Here is a 15,514-nt window from a genome sequence, read left to right on the forward strand (position 1 = left end):
ATGTGCATAAACAGTTAGGTTTTGTATGCATTATATACCACATTTAGGGAGAGAAAATAGAGAATATAATTATTCAAAACAATTACATCGCTGCCAACACAAGGAAGATAAATATGTACAAAGAGGACAGGCAGAAGAATAAATAGCCTCAAGCATGTAATACTTCATTTACTTGGAACTGAACTGATACCAGGATTAAGTATGGCTTTATTTTTAGTGTTGTAGTAGGCCCGTGCTGTGTAAAGAAGCGAAAGGATGGTAAAGGGGAATTAAAGCATTTGTTAACCCCAAAAAAACAGATCCTGTTCCCTTAAAGCATATTATATAGCACAGTACTTGTACTGTTTCATTTGGCCCCCTTTATCATCTGTAATACCTGTCTGATCCTGCCAGTGTCTACCCTCCCCCCTGTACACTGACTCCCATGTATCAGGGCTGCTGAGCAACAGAGTCAGTACATACATTTGTCTCCTTTGTTCTCTCCCCCTCCTCTCCCCCCTCCCCTCTCTGAGTGTCGGCTGATGTCAGCGTCCCCCCTCCCCTGCTGCTCTTTATAGTTAACATTAAATGTCCCCAACCCCTCTGTATTAGAACAAGAAGTTCCCCTGTGTCTGTGTTGTATCATAAATATGCTTATCTGTACTGATAACACATAGCGGCTTCCTGCGATCATGTGACTCCTCGGCTCTCTCCCCTTTCTCCTCTCCTCCCCGGCTGATGTCAGCTGTAGTGCTCGGTCCCGCCCACTTGAACTGTCAGCTAGGCAGAGGAGAGGCAAGAGGATCACATGATCACAGGAAGATGCTGTGTTATCAGTACAGATAAGCATATTTAATATATGACACAGGTGAAGTTATTGGTATAATACAGAGGGGATCGGAGCATTTTATAGAAGTGACTTAACAACCACTTTTATCTCCCTAGTGGTATTACCGAGTGTGCCTCTGGGTTAAATTTCAGTAACCCAGAGCCACACTCAGGATTGCATTGCAGATTCCTGGTCAGGGACGGACTGGCCCTTCAGCCACTCGGGCACTGCCCTAGGGCCCCAGGCCACTAGAGGGCTCCATCAGGGTTGCCACCCTCAGTAAAACCAGGGACAGTATGTAAAAATCTTCTCCATACCTTCTCAGCCAATAGAAACATGTCTGTGTATACTATGTGTACATGATTGTATACTGTGTGTGTGTGTGTGTGTTTTTGTATACTGTGTGGCCCCATAATCTCTGATTGCCTGGGGGCCCCATAATCTCCTATTGCCCGGGGGCCACATGAGTTGTCAGTCCGCCCCTGTTCCTGGTACCTGGTATAGTGTACTTACCTTGTCACCAGGATCCTGCGATGCCCCCCCCCCGCTGTGTCCTCCACCCGATGCTCTGTGTGCCGGGCTCCGTTCCCTGCGAGTATTGCGACTCATGGGGGCAGAGCCCGGCGGCAAATTCAAAAAGTTCAAAAAACATAACACGTACAGTACACTATAATCTGTAAGAATACATTACTGTATCAAATAATTTCACCTCCTTTTTGTCCCTAGTGCTTTGTCCAATACCCTGCCTGCACTTTTATATATATATATTCTGTTCTTTCTGTCTGGAAACTTGAGAATGTCCATGTCAACCAAAAAGTGTCCCTTTACATCAAAATGGTTTTAGACCTGATAGAAAACAGCGATATTAAATACGAATCACTTGAAGAGTTGAGCGATAGTGATTTGTGGGGAAATTCATTTTATTATTATTATATTATTATTTTTTATAATTATTTATAGTTGTTTATTTGTTTGGACAGATTTAAAGGGAATGTAAAGCTTCATTTAAAAAAAACAAAAACAAAAAACAAACTTGTCATACTTACCTCCACTGTGCAGTTCATTTTGCACAAAGTGGCCCCAAACCTCCTCTTCAGGGGTCCCCCAACAGCGCTCCTGGCTCCTCCCCACATTGAGTGTCCACGTCAGAGAAGCTCTCTCCTTGGTGGACACCCATGCGTGCTCACTTCCGAGTCCTGCATCTGTGTCCATTCACAGAATGCAGGACTCGGCCCCACCCTCCGGTGCTGGGTCATTGGATTTGATTGACAACAGCGGGAGCCAATGGCTGCGCTGCTATCAATCTATCCAATAAGGACCCGAGACACCAGCTATATATATAATATATATAATATAGGTTATATTCTATTCTATTGTGTTATTAATTCTGTTCTTTTCTATTCTATTATAGTCTACTCTTGTTTATTCTTTTTTTCTATTCTGTTTTGTTTTACTCTATTATATTCTACTCTTTCTGTTATATCCTTTTCTATTCTATTCTATTTTTTTCTTTTATATTTTATTCTCTTTGGAAATTGGAAAATTATTCGAATTCGAAAATTATTCGACTTTGAAAACTATTTGAATCATTACAAATTCAAATTCCATCCCAATTTTTTTTGTTATTTCCGATTCGTTTAAATTCAGTACTATTCAATTTCAAGACGAAACAAACTGCACATGTCTATCAGGCTCCTAGAGTATTCAACCACAATTATTAGTATAAATAAAGCATATACATTTGCAAACATTGCCACATCATCCCTTAATATGTGTTGAAATAACTCTATCACATTTGGCTTATGGCATGATCAGGTGTCTATTTGGATCTGTCAGGTTGGTGTCCTCGGTGAAAACTCTCTCAACACCAGATTTAATGGTGCTCCAGAATTTTTGTTTGACGTTTTGGCCAATGAAGACATAGAGAAGAGGGTTCACACAGCTGTTCTAGAATGCCAATAAGTGTGATATAACATAGCCTATAGAAGCCACAGGCCTGAGATCATGCATTCCATATGAATACATGATGCAAAATATATGGTAAGGAAACCAGCAAATAAAGAAGAAAATGATGATGGCTGCAATCACTTTGTAAGGCAGGGGCGTCGGCAGGGGGTGGCTGGGGGGGGGGGGGGGCTGGAGCCCCCTAATGGGTCCCCGAAAAGCCAAGAGTCTCAGGAAGGCACCATTCAATTGTTAGCCCTGAGCACCGCCACCCGCCGCTGAGTGGAGACCGATCTGATGCGCCGAGTGACCTAGCAGGTACGGCCTTCTGGAGCTATGATGGACGTCCCACTGGTCCAATGGCGGGACCATGGGATGTGTGAAGTTCATCATAGGCACTACAATTACAATTGTATTACAGAATATATATATTACAATGCCGCCGCTGCGCCGCACCACATCACTGAGATCCCCGCTCAGCGATTGGAAAGATCATCATGGCAGCGGAGGAGCGATTGGACGAGATCTTTCAGTCTGTCAGTCTGTCAGACTGCACCAATGTATTGTTGATGGCCATCTGTGCTGGGGGCGGATGGCAGTGTGAAGAAGATCTCGTTGGCAAGGTCAGTGTATGTTAGGTAGTTGTATGCATGTTAGGTCAGTGTATGTAGGTGAGGTCAGTGTATGTATGTTAGGTAGGTGTATGCATGTCAGGTAGGTATGTGTATGTTAGGTAGGTAGGTGTATGCATGTCAGGTAGGTCAGTGTATGTTAGGTAGGTAGGTGTATGCATGTCAGGTAGGTCAGTGTATGTTAGGTAGGTGTATGTTAGGTAGGTCAGTGTATGTAGGTGTATGTAGGGGAGGTCAGTGTATGTATGTTAGGTAGGTCAGTGTATGTAGGTGAGGTCAGTGTATGTTAGGTAGTTAGCTGTATGCATGTCAGGTAGGTCAGTGTATGTTAGGTAGGTAGGTGTATGCATGTCAGGTAGGTCAGTGTATGTTAGGTAGGTAGAAGTATGTTAGGTAGGTCGGTGTATGTAGGTGAGGTCAGTGTATGTATGTTAGGTAGGTGTTTGCATGTGAGTTAGGTTAGTGTATGTAGGTGAGGTCAGTGAATGTTAGGTAGGTAGGTGTATGCATGTCAGGTAAGTCAGTGTATGTTAGGTAGGTGTATGCATGTCAGGTAGGTCAGTGTATGTTAGGTAGGTGTATGCATGTCAGGTAGGTCAGTGTATGTTAGGTAGGTGTATGCATGTCAGGTAGGTCAGTGTATGTAGATCATGTAGGTGAGGTCAGTGTAATGGTCAGTGTGTCAGGTATCTGAGCGGTCAAAATTGATGGGCACTGGTAAGCCCCAGGCAGCAACCAGCAAGTGAGCTCGTCCAGCCAAAAAACCCAATGCCATAACCACCCTGGACTCTCCCCCCCCCCCCCCGGTGCCAGCATCAGACTGGTCTTTTTGCCACCTAGCAACGCCCCTGTTGTAAAGTTTGGTAGATGTTACTCTGCGATTTCTTTGAATACGCAAAAAGATATGACAGTGTAACAGAAGATAATGATAGTAAAAGGAATAACAAACAGAATGATAAATCTTATTATAACTTGAGTGTCGTACATTGACCGATCTACATAACAAACCACAATGGTATCATTGACATCATATGGATATGTATTTATGAAGTAAGATACATTGGGTAGAGAAGATATAATCCAAAGTGCAAGAACGACTTTCACAGCCAGTCTCATGGTGCGATGGTTCCGACACCAAACAGGGAAGACTATGGAGATCCAGCGATCAATACTGATGATGGTGAGTTGTAGGACACTGGCAGACAGATTGAGAAATAATGCAAAAGATATCAGATATCAAGTTTGATGCTCTGCAAAATGAACACGATTTAAGAAATATGTAACAAAGGTACACTGAGATATGTGAAGAAACATTCTAACCAACTGGGGGGAAATTTCCTTTGAAATGTGTTTTTATGGACCATTTTTGTGTCAGACAAGGAAAGAAAGCACAGCACAAAGTCAACAAAATAATAAAGGCATATATATACATCTTTACTTATTTAAAAAAATCTCACCATAACCCCTAAATACACTCTAGAATCCCCAATACAAGAGTGCCAACTCAATTCATAGAAAATACAGTAAACCCAACATAAAAATGTATCTATGATGTAATGTCAAATAATTTTGTAAAAACACACAATAAGCAAATAAAAGGCAATGGTAATGAATTATGCTAATTGATTGCATAGCTGATCATATAAGAACTCAGCATATAAAAATAATCAATGTTCATAATAGTTACATAATAGGTGAGGTTTAAAAAAGACACAAGTCCATCAAGTCCAACCTATGTGTGTGATTATATGTCAGTATTTCATATAGTATATCCCTGTATGTTACGATCGGTCAGGTGCTTATCTAATTGTTTTTTGAAACTATCGATGCTCCCCGCTGAGACCACCGTCTGTGGAAGGGAATTCCACATCCTTGCCACTCTTACAGTAAAGAACCCTCTATGTAGTTTAACCACTTGCCGCCTGCCATATAGCAAATGACAGCGGCAAAGGGGTTTCAATAATCACTTATTGCAATTTTTTTAACCAAAATTATGTGGAAGAATACGTATCGGCCTAAACTGAGGAAAAAAATGTTTTTTTTTATATATATTTTTGGGGGATATTTATTATAGTAAAATGTAAAAAATAATGCTTTTTTTTCAAAAATGTTGTTCTTTTTATGTTTATAGCGCAAAAAATGTAAACCACAGGGGTGATAAAATACCACCAAAGGAAAGCTCTATTTGTGGGAAAAAAAGGACGGCAATTTTGTTTGGGAGCCAAGTCGCATGACCACGCAATTGTCAGTTAATGCGATGTAGTGCCAAATTGCAAAAAGTGCTCTGGTCTTTGGCCTGCAAAATGGTCCGGGGCTTAAGTGGTTAAAGAAAGCATTTACTTTCAATATATCTTAAAGTCTTAAATATGCTATCTGATATTCATAATGCTTATCTAGTTTTTGTAGATCTCTTAATTTTCATTTGTAAATGTTATATCATTCTAATCCAGCCAATGTACTACAATGTAAAAGGAATCCTAGGTGTTTGTCTCCAGAGGACTCTTTTTACATCTGTAGACCTATAGTAATCTACAACTGAATATGTTACTATAGATGACATGCTCTGTCTACAGATTCTTATAGAAACAAGAAGCTTTAAATATATTTCCCAATGGATGTATTTAAATGTCCGAGAGACTTGCTGCCTCACCATACAATATTCATTTTCGTGCAGCAAATGAAGTCTATCTGATCACTACTTACTAAGTATTACCCACCTAATGTAATGTTATAGAAAACATTTCCTTTGCTCAACAGATTTCCACAATCTTTTAAAGAACCATTACAATCCCTTCTGTATTCTTTTTATGATATTATTGTCCTTACCTGAAGTTGTGTTGTTTCTGGTAGAAGTTTTCTGTGTGTTTATCAGCTCAGTATTGTGTGTGCACTCCATATACAGGTCCTTCTCAAAAAATTAGCATATTGTGATAAAGTTCATTATTTTTTGTAATGTACTGATAAACATTAGACTTTCATATATTTTAGATTCATTACACACAACTGAAGTAGTTTAAGCCTTTTCTTGTTTTAATATTGATGATTTTGGCATACAGCTCATGAAAACCCAAAATTCCTATCTAAAAAAATTAGCATATCATGAAAAGGTTCTCTAAACAAGCTATTAACCTAATCATCTGAATCAACTAATTAACTCTAAACACCTGCAAAAGATTCCTGAGGCTTTTAAAAACTCCCAGCCTGGTTCATTACTCAAAACCGCAATCATGGGTAAGACTGCCGACCTGACTGCTGTCCAGAAGGCCACCATTGACACCCTCAAGAGGGTAAGACACAGAAAGAAATTTCTGAACGAATAGGCTGTTCCCAGAGTGCTGTATCAAGGCACCTCAGTGGGAAGTCTGTGGGATGGGAAAAGTGTGGCAGAAAACGCTGCACAATGAGAAGAGGTGACCGGACCCTGAAGAAGATTGTGGAGAAGGACTGATTCCAGACCTTGGAGGACCTGCGGAAGCAGTGGACTGAGTCTGGAGTAGAAACATCCAGAGCCACCGTGAACAGGCGTGTGCAGGAAATGGGCTACAGGTGCCGCATTCCCCAGGTCAAGCCACTTTTGAACCAGAAACAGCGGCAGAAGCGCCTGACCTGGGCTACAGAGAAGCAGCACTGGACTGTTGCTCAGTGGTCCAAAGTACTTTTTTCGGATGAAAGCAAATTTTGCATGTCATTCGGAAATCAAGGTGCCAGAGTCTGGAGGAAGACTGGGGAGAGGGAAATGCCAAAATGCCTGAGGTCCAGTGTCCAGTGTCAAGTACCCACAGTCAGTGATGGCCTGGGGTGCCATGTCAGCTGCTGGTGTTGGTCCTCTGTGTTTTATCAAGGGCAGGGTCAATGCAGCTAGCTATCAGGAGATTTTGGAGCACTTCATGCTTCCATCTGCTGAAAAGCTTTATGGAGATGAAGATTTCATTTTTCAGCATGACCTGGCACCTGCTCACAGTGCCAAAACCACTGGTAAATGGTTTACTGACCATGGTATTACTGTGCTCAATTGGCCTGCCAACTCTCCTGACCTGAACCCCATAGAGAATCTGTGGGATATTGGGAAGAGAAAGTTGAGAGACGCAAGACCCAACACTCTGGATGAGCTTAAGGCCGCTATCGAAGCATCCTGGGCCTCCATAACACCTCAGCAGTGCCACAGGCTGGTTGCCTCCATGCCACGCCGCATTGAAGCAGTTATTTCTGCAAAAGGATTCCCGACCAAGTATTGAGTGCATAACTGAACATAATTATTTGAAGGTTGACTTTTTTTGTATTAAAAACACTTTTCTTTTATTGGTCGGATGAAATATGCTAATTTTTTGAGATAGGATTTTTGGGTTTTCAGGAGCTGTATGCCAAAATCATCAATATTAAAACAAGAAAAGGCTTGAACTACTTCAGTTGTGTGTAATGAATCTAAAATATATGAAAGTCTAATGTTTATCAGTACATTACAGAAAATAATGAACTTCATCACAATATGCTAATTTTTTGAGAAGGACCTGTATTGGGACTCTTTTTGGGTCTAATGCCCCATAAACACGGTAGGACATTCCGACCACAAAATCCGTTGGATTTTTTTCAACGGATTTTGTCCGAAACTTGTGTTGCATACAAAGTTGTCGGAAAATCTCATCGTTCAGAACGAGGTGACGTACAAAACATACGACAGGACTACGTAGAGGCCAGTAGCCAATAGCTTTTGTCCCCAAATTTATTCTGAGCATGTGTGGCACTTTGTGCATTGGAATGCTATACACACGATCGGAAAAAGTCCAATCGGATTTTGCTGTTGGAAAATTTTAGGTCCTGCTCTCAAATTTTTTCCCTCTGAAATTCTGCCGGAAAAAGCCCGCTAGAGCCCACACACCATCGGATTTTCCAACAACATCGATTGATCAGACTTTTCCGTTGTAATTTCTGACCATGTGTACAAATCATAAGATTTGGCTATGACGTTATCTGATAATAAAGTGATATGGCTGAGAGGTTTAAGATGTCTGAAAGAAAACCAAACTTCTGTATGATAAGATAAGATTTAGATATGGCTTCTGCATAATAAAGAATATTTACAGTTACTCATATGACTTTATTTTTAGTGTTATAGAGCCCTGTGCTGTGTAAAGAAACAAAATGATGGGTAAAGGGAATTAAGAGAAGTTTAGTATTGCTCATCACCCCCCGATATGGACTGGTTGTTTTTGGAACCGGTGAAAGGAAAACTTCCATTGAGGACTCTTTTTGTGGTGAAAACTGTCTTAGATAGGATTTTCTCTCCCTTTGTGTTAGTGAAGGGATATCTTCCAAAGCGACACACAGTTTAAAAAATGAAAGTCGATCCCAAAATAAATAAATAAATAAAAACATTTGCCTATCAATACATGTTACTCTTACCAGTGGTGTACCTAGTACATCTGGCACCCAATATGGTTTAATTATAGAGCCACAAGCAAGAATGAAACAGACACATACAAACCTCAGCACACTAATTTTAATAAAGGTAAACTCTTCATATGTTTTTCGACACAACTCATAGAACTTCAGGAGTTGTAGTTAGGATTATACATCGTAAAACACAGTGGGGGGTGGGGGGGGGTGCAAAATCTGGTGCAGCGGTGCATGGTAGCCAATCAGCTTCTAACTCCAGCTTGTTCAATTAAGCTTTGACAAAAAAACTGGAAGCTGATTGGTTACTATGCACAGCTGCACCACATTTTGAGGGGATTTTATGAAAACTTGAAAAGACAGAATCTGGAGCTACTGTGCATATCAACCAATCAGCATCTATCCTCCACTTGTTCAGTTAGGTTTTAAAAATGAAAGCTAGAAGCTAACTATTAAATTATAGGTATTGGAATTTTCCTTCAAATTTGTCTGTTAGTGAACGTAACGAATATGAATTTATCCGAAATTGCAAATTATCCGAAATAACGAATTCCTTATCTAAGCGAATGGAATGTAACAAATTAATAATAATAATAAATAAAAATAATAATACTAAGTTTTTATTATTAATATTATTTATTATTAATTTGTTCCATTCCATTTGTTTAGATGCGGCGTTCCTTATTTTCGATAATTCGTAACTTTGGTTAAATTTGTATTCGTTACGTTCTCTGCCAGTCAAACTTGAAAGGAAATTACAAGTCCTATAATTTAATAGTTAGTTATTATTAGTTAGTTTTGATTTTTTTTTTTTCGATTTTCTTCCCTATTTTTGGATTTTCGTATTTACAAATTCACAAATTTTCCAATTTCCGAATTGTGATCATAACGAATGACCCGAAAAACGTAAAAAAATAAAAAGGTATGAAATGAAAAACAAACTAATTTTTCGACTACGCTCATGTCTAATACAAATTGTTACAATGAAATGTGTTTTATTACACAAAACAAATTCAAAGGTGTATATCAAAATTTAAAACAGTGATCATAGACACTGAACTAAGAATACATTTATCCATAAAAAGACTCCAAGTGCCATAAGAAAGCTCCACTTAGCCATTATAAGCAAATAACAATTTGTAATGTTTAATAGAAACACTGCACTGCACATGCACAAAAACCATCAAATAAATTTTTTCAGCATCCATATTATTATATAAATGCTTTCTATGTACATTAATAAGAGGGGAGAAAGACCTACCCTGTCTAACCTATACTCATATACACTTATAAAGATGATATATTTATAGTAAATGTTAAAATGGTGTTTGTATACCCTCCTGGAATTCTTTGATTTTATTTTTCTGCAATTGATAGTTCAGGATTGATGTATAAATATAAAACGTAAGTATTTTAACATAATTTTCAAAAAATGTTTGCTTAGTGGCCAAGATGAACCCAAATAGTCGGCCTAGTGTCACAGTCGCAGTCTAAACTATGACATATCTTCTTAATTTTGAATTAAATAAAACACTTGGAACGCCTATCAGGTTTTATTGCTGCCTGTATCTTGCTAGGGAGGTTTAACTTCTCCTTTTCCTGGTGGCCATTGTCGCTGGGACAGAAAGTGAGAAGAAACCCAAAATGTTATAGTTGGTATTGGAACAAAGGGTAAGTAGAAATCTGATTGGGACATCTGTTCTGGTGACAACCGTCTGAGACTGGGTTCACACTGGTACAACAAATGCTCTGAAATTGGGAGGTCATCTCTCATGACGTGTGCAAATCAATGGTTCCCTATGAGAGCCGTCTTAACTGGACACAAGTCGGTCTGAATTTGAAAAAGGTTCCTGCACTACTTTGGTCTGACTTTGATCCTACTTCAGCCCATTGAATACCCGGATCAAAGTCAGATCATCCTCTTAACTGATCCAACTTTGGCATGCAACTTGTGCTTCGAGGATCTTGAATGGGAACTTCACGCCAAACTGAAAAGAAATGGCATGGGGTTCCCCCTCCAAGACCATACCCGGCCCTTCGGTCTGTTGTGGATTTTAACCCTTTCATGACTAAGCCTATTTTTGGCATTTGGTGTTTACAAGTAGGGATGAGCTTCGTGTTCGACTCGAACATTGGCTGTTCGTCCGTTCGGCGAAATCCGAACTCTTGGTCCGTTCGCGTCAAAATTCGTGTGGCGCGCACGGCCCACAATGCACTGCGATGGCGCAGTGCATTGCTGGCTCATGATTGGCCAAGCATGCACTGTGACCCCGCATGCTTGGCCAATCGCAGCGCCAGCAGCGAGGAGAGCCATGATTGGCCACAGGCATCCTGCCTGTGGCCAATCATAGCTCAGGCTGTGTAGTGCATGCCCCACACTATATAAGGCCGCCTTTGAGGCGGCCTCGTGTAGTGTGTTGGCATCTGAAGCAGTGGGTGTTCTGTGTACCTTCAACACAGTACACACCGATCGTTTTTGGCTGATTTCCTATCTTGCTGTTGTGTAGTGGTTATTGTCTGTGCCCTGACCGCAGTATACACCACTATATTCGCCTCACCTATATAGCTAGTGATCTATCTTTAATAATAGAGCTTGCAGTCAGTAGTGTTAGGAGATAGTGCGTGCTGTCTGCGTGCTCTGTACCCAGTACATACCGCTATAATCCACCTACATAGCTGTTCTCTATTTGAGCCCAATTGCCATCTGCAGGAGTTATTGGAAGTTGTGTGTGCCTCCAGCACAGCACAGTATACATCTGTATATACCCCTTTATCTCTGCTGTTTTCTGGTTATTGTCTGCGTGCCCTGACCGCAGTATACACCGCGATATTCACCTCACCTATATAGCTAGTGGTCCATCTTTAATAATAGAGCTTGCAGTCAGTAGTGTTAGGAGATAGTGCGTGCTGTCTGCGTGCTCTGTACCCAGTACATACCGCTATAATATAGGGCAGGCCCCTACTTTCAAACATCCAACTTACAAACATCTCCTACTTGCAAACGCAAGGAGACAGCAGCAAGTGAGATGAAAAAAGATGGACGACAAAACAAATTATACAGGGGTGATAACCCTTCCCTATGTTTTCCAAAAAGCTTAAAAATAGTTTTTTTGACTGGAGCTACACTTTAAAAATGTACCAGTTGAAAATTACAAACAGATTCAACTTAACACAACAAACCTACACAGTCCCTGTCTTGTTTGCACCGCCTGTATACTGCTGTTCTGAGTATATAGGGCCTGGGGGCCACACGCATTTCCTTTTTTTAATATGGGTACAGGGTTCCCCTTAATATGCGTACAAGACCCAAATAGGCTGGTAATGGGCAGGGAGGGCTACCCATGCCATTTTTCTCAATGATTTTCAACCATATTGCAGGAACCAGATATAACATTAAAACCGCAAGCAGTTTTAAATGGTGTTATTTCCGTTTAATGTCATTTTGTGCAGGGACTGTTTTAAACACGGGAAACACGTGGCACTTCACAGGCATACTACAGACACCCCCCAGGCACCATATTTAAAGGAATATTTCACTTTTTTTTTCACTTTAATCGTCATTAAAATCAGTGCTCCCGCCAAAACGGCCGTTTTTAAAACTTTTTTTTGCATTGACCCATGTCCCCTGAGGCAGGAGTCAGGTCCCCAAACCCTTTTAGGACAGTATCTTGCATATTAGCCGTTAAAATTAGCACTTTCCATTTCGAACGTTCGAGTCCCATAGGTTTCAATGGGGTTCTAATGTTCGTAACGAACGTGGGGTCCGTTCGAAAGTTCTGGTGCGAACCGAACCGGGGGGTGTTCGGCTCATCCCTATTTACAAGTTAAAATCCATATTTTTTGCTAGAAAATTACTTGGAACCCCCAAACATTATATATTATTTATGTCACACGGTATTTGCGCAGCGGTGTTTTAAACAAATTTTTTTGGGAAAAGGGAAACTTTCATGAATTAAAAAAAAAAACAGTAAAATTAGCCCAATTTTTTTGCATAATGTTACGCCGAGTAAATAGATACCAAACATGTCAAACTTTATAATTGCGCGCACTTGTGGATTGACGACAAAGTACGGTACCTAAAAATCTCAATAGGCGATGCTTTAAATTTTTTTTACGGTTACCAGGTTAGCGTTACAGAGGAGGTCTAGTGCTAGAATTATTGGTCTCGCTCAGACGATTGCGGCGATACCTCACATGTGTGATTTGAACACCGTTTACATACGCGGGCGCGACTTCAGTATGCGTTTTCTTTGCTTTGCGAGCTCACAGGGGCGACAGTCGCTTTAAAAATTTTTTTTTATTATTTTATTTATTTTAAAATGACTAAATTGTTTTTTTTTTTTTAAATGTGATCACTTTTATTGCTGTCACAAGGAATGTAAACATCCCTTGTGACAGTAATAGGTGGTGACAGGTACTCTTTATGGAGGGATCGGGGGTCTAAAAGACCCCCTACCCCTCCTCTACACTTCAATGTATTCAGATCACCGAAAACGGTGATTCTGAATACCGTATATTATTTTAAAACCGGCGCCATTGGCAGCCGAGTAAACGGGAAGTGACGTCATGACGTCGCTTCCGTGTTTACTATGAGGCTTCGTTCCGGCTTCGGCTTCGTTCCAGTTCCTTCCCAGCAGCCGGAGGCAGCGGAACTTGAATTGGTGCTCTTGATTGAGCGGGAGCAGCGGTAACAGCGGCGGGAGGCGGGGGAGGGGGGGACGTCCCCTCCCACTCCTCCGGCATAACAGCCGAACGGCTTTTAGCTGCATCGGTTGCTATGCCTGGATAGCCAATCGCCTGCTGAAAAAACGGTACCGGGATGATGCCTGCAGGTGCGGGCATCATCCCGGTATACCCCCCGGAAGCCGAGTACGCACATCTGCGTACGCTCGGCGGGAAGGGGTTAAGGGAAACCGGAAGGGGTTCCCCCCCATATACATAGCAGACCCTTATCCGAGCACACAGTCCAGCAGGTCAGGAAAGGGGTTGAGGAAGAGCGTGCATGCCTCCCCTGTTGAACCATACCAGGCTGCATACCCTCAACATGGGGAGGGTGGGTGCTTTGGGGCAGAGGGGCCCTGAGCTTCCCACCCCAAAGCACCTTGTCCCCATGTTGATGAGGACAAGGACTCATATTTGAAGTGAAGTTGGTGGTTTGCGCAAGCGCCACAGAGGCAGTAATTCATTGGGTTTTACTAATCCCCTATATTCCAGTAAGCAAAATGGTGTCTATGTGTTCGCGCATGCGCCGTAACGATAGTACACCCTATATTAAAAGAGTGGAGCACCAAGATGGCCGCTCCAGACGACTTCCGATGACAAAACGCGCAGGGCGTGGCCTAAGGTGTATACACTCTCGTACAGTGGTGGCGGCGGTGAATTCAAATATGCTGTGACTTACATTGAAACATTGAAATGCATTGTTTATCTTCTACTGTGTGAGTAGCATTCTATCTATTTATTTAATAAAACTTTTAAAATACTGGATTACACTATATTTGCCTCATCTTGCTTTTAATGAGGAAATCTTTGGATTATCACTGGATAATAACCGGACCAGCTCTGTATAGCGGCACAGGGGCTCTCCAGGAATCCACTGAGAACTGAAGCACACTGTCATCTTTGTTTTAGAAGAACTTTTTACTGGAGCTTTATTGTCTTTTCTGCCTTTGGACTTTTATATCAACTTATAAATCGCATGCTTCCATTTAGCGACTTTATAAATACATAAGGACTGAAAATATATAAAAAAATATATAAACTATGGCACTTTAAGTAGCACCCAGCACTTTTTCACAAAAGATATTGTTATTATAGCACTTTTCTAAGCACCGTGCACTTTGCAATGAATGTTTTGCACTAATGTATATTTGCACCTTTAATATCGCAACAAGTATATTATAACCTTTATATGTGTAGTAGGGCCTTCATAATACCCCTACGCATATTGCCAGTGATTTATATTTGTAGAATATTTGTTGTGCTTTTTTTCATACAATATTGGTTTCTTTATATTTTATTTTATTTTTCTTATTTTATTATTTAGTTTAGTTTAGTTTTTATCATTTTTTATTATAATTTTTCATAATTTCATGAGAGCTATTGTCACGTAGACATTTTTTATGTCACACTTTCTAATTTCCTACACATTTACACAGATCCTTTTAAATACAAAAGGTAATGAACAGCAGGTGAGTCTGCTGCAAGTATAATTAATAGTAGATGTGTGCCGTTACTACCACTTCTGACATTTATTAAAGCGGGGTTCCCTCCCCCCCCTCCGGTGTCACAATTGGCATCTTTCAGGGGGGAGGGGGCGGAGATACCTGTCAAAGACAGGTATTTACACCCACTTCCGGGTATAGACTCCCGTGGGAGTCTACGCCTCTTCCTGTCCTGCCGCGCCCTCTGCTGGGACACACACGGGTCCCAGAGAAAGCGCAGACAATTCCCATTACGTTGCGTGACTCACGCATGCGCAGTAGGAAACCGGGAAGTGAAGCCGATTCGCTTCACTTCCTGATTCCCTCACCTAGAATGGTGGCGGCAGCAGCCGAGAGCTGAGCGATCGATTGGCCTCGGCTGCCGGCATCGCTGGACCTCGGGACAGGTGAGTGTCCATTTATTAAAAGTCAGCAGCTGTAGTATTTATAGCTGCTGGCTTTTAATATTTTTTTCCCCAGTACAGTCCCGCTTTAAGGACTCATATTTATTTATATTCATTTCTATTTTGTCACAT

The 15,514-nt window shown here is 41.0% G+C and overlaps 1 pseudogene; it reads right to left on the reverse strand.

Annotated features, from left to right (window-relative positions):
• Window positions 1-2,597: 2,597 nt before the first annotated feature.
• Window positions 2,598-4,608, reverse strand: LOC143932944 (N-formyl peptide receptor 3-like; annotated as a pseudogene).
• Between the last annotated feature and the right edge of the window lie 10,906 nt (window positions 4,609-15,514).

Source organism: Lithobates pipiens, unplaced genomic scaffold (assembly GCF_037356315.1).
Source record: "Lithobates pipiens isolate NorthernLeopardFrog02 unplaced genomic scaffold, aLitPip1_a1.2 Scaffold_27, whole genome shotgun sequence".
NCBI lineage: Eukaryota > Metazoa > Chordata > Amphibia > Anura > Ranidae > Lithobates > Lithobates pipiens.